Source organism: Euprymna scolopes, chromosome 46 (assembly GCF_053919585.1).
Source record: "Euprymna scolopes isolate OS-2025 chromosome 46, ASM5391958v1, whole genome shotgun sequence".
In the NCBI taxonomy this organism is placed as follows: Eukaryota; Metazoa; Mollusca; class Cephalopoda; order Sepiida; family Sepiolidae; genus Euprymna; species Euprymna scolopes.
Window position 1 is genome coordinate 79,875,312 of NC_136527.1, and position 2,460 is coordinate 79,877,771.

General features: G+C 29.5%; 1 pseudogene; it reads right to left on the bottom strand.

Annotated features, from left to right (window-relative positions):
• Nucleotides 1-1,006: 1,006 nt before the first annotated feature.
• On the bottom strand, nucleotides 1,007-1,158 carry LOC145271975 (U2 spliceosomal RNA; annotated as a pseudogene).
• Nucleotides 1,159-2,460: the final 1,302 nt, after the last annotated feature.

Genomic DNA, 2,460 nt, shown 5'->3' on the forward strand with positions numbered 1-2,460 from the left:
TTCACCTTGAATGTAAAAAAGGAAAAAAAAAAAAAAAAACGTTCATGAATTCAATAGCAATAGTAAGCTACTTCCGGTTCAAGTGTGACGCTGTTTTATAACAGCGTCAATTGTTTTAATCGTATTATTGTTATAATAAGTTTAGTTTTACTTTTAAGCATCGATATAACTTATTTAATTGTTTAATATGCTCTAAACATGATTGGAAAACAATTGCACATTATTAACTAATGAACGGACATTTTCATACGAGGAACGAAATAATGATTACACCGTTTTAAAATGGCATAAATTCATTGTTCTTTAACAGTTAATTTTTTTTTCTTTAAATAATTTCACGTTTAAATCGTGTTTTTCATCTTTTAATTTTGATTCTTTTATATTTTCATATATTTTATTTCTTCATGAATTGGACACACAAAACAAAAGTTGTATCAATTTACTAAAGAAATCCTAACAAACAACACAAATTTTCTGGTTTGAACACAAAAGAAAAAAACGAATTCATCTCATTCATGAAAGGTAAGTTATTCTTTTTTTTTCTTTTCATATACTTTAAAATAAAATACATCCAATAACTTTTTAAATAATCTGAAACATTAAAATAAGTTGTATCAATTTACTAAAGAAATCCGCACAAACAAAACAAATTTTCATCCCATTTTTTGTATTGAATTCCTGGAATGAAATGTACCTATTTACTATGCCTCCCCACGGGACAGAGTTAGACACCAGGGTCGTTTTTTAACGTGGAGAAAAGGTACAAAAATTAAAATTGTCTCAGTCGTGAAGGATTTCTCCTCCACCGAAAGAGAACAAGAAATAGAAGTGCAGCATCTGAAGAACAGATGGTATTTATTTGCTCCCCCACCGAGCAAATTAGGCACAAGGCCGATTTTTAATGTGAGGAATGAAGGGAAGGGGAAGGGAAAAAGGGGACCAGCTCCCGAGAGGTGGGAAATGGGAGCTGGTTAATGGTCAGGCATGTGGGGTTGCCCCCACATGTGGTCTTTGCTAGTCATAGCTAGTCATAGCTAGTCATAGCTTGCAGTATCTGCCGGAACAGATACTACACTTTACGAAAGAGAACAAAAAATGGAAGTGCAGCATCTGAAGAACAGATACTACACTTTCATCTTGACCAAAAGGCCAAGAGATTGTAGTTTCTTTTCATATACTTTAAAATAACTTACATCCAATAACTTTTAAAATATCTGAAACTTTAAAAGAATTTTTTTATTGCAATCCAATAAAAAATATTGATTTCAACATGCTTTATAACATACGTGAATAAAAAAAAACTTTGGTGCTAATAATGCACTTACTGATCCGCGCTATTTTTTCAATCGTATTTCCAAGTTTAATTAAAGTTTTATATGTTCTTTTTTTATTCAATTGTAAGGTTGAAGTACAGAATATGTACAAAACACCCTCCCCATGTTAAGAATGGCTTTTTTAACGTTATTATTTCAGCACGGATCAAGAAGTATATGAGTACCAAAAGTTTGATTCTCCCATTTAAAAAAAATCTTCTAAAATATATTTTTCAATCTTACATTTATATTTTTGTACAAAATGTGTTTATTTGAGTAAAACTTATGAATTCTGAGAAAATAATAATTATCATATAAAAAATAATTTAATTCAAAGTTGGTTAAATTGTTAGACAACTGAGCACAGAAAAATAGATTTTTAATAGTTAATTGTTTTAACATGTTACAACGTAAACAAAAACATTAAAATATGTCAAAATAAGCGTTAAGGCGAAGAAAAATTTAAAAGTTCATAAAATTGTTTTATTTAAGCATAGAAAGAAACAATAAATCTTATTTTATATTGTTGTCATATTTTGACGTGTGTGTTGATTGAACACACGAAAAAGAAAAGATAAATAATAAATCGTTCGATGTTTGTGAGAATGTGAAAATGTCCTTGAAACGAGTGTCCTGGAAACAAGTGCTACGTTTTGAACTTTTTGTACCTCTTTAAACAAACAATCAGTGAAAGTGACTCGTTTGGTGGACATCGATAAGTCGGGTAATGTGAACAGAAGTTTATCTACTGTAGAATTAAACCAACAGCTCAGTTTTGTTGGACAATATTTATGAAATTTAATGATAAAACAGAGCCCTGCAATATTTGTTTTCAAGAACGATATCTATGTTCAAACTAAATGTGCATGTTATTTTTAATGATTAATGTGTTAAATATTAAATGTATTAAGGTCGAAGAAACGGGTCTGTACTGCAAACATAGCTTAATCAGTTGTGTTAATTTTTATTAAGTTTATAATAGGTACCTCCAACACGTGCCGCAGTTTTAAACACCCAAATATGCAACACTGTGTAACTGTAATTTAATTTAATATTATCATCCTATCTTTTTTTACCATTTAAAAGAAGCTTTAAATAAGCTTCTTACAACTTTTTTTACAGCATACAAAAGTAAGGAAAATGTGAT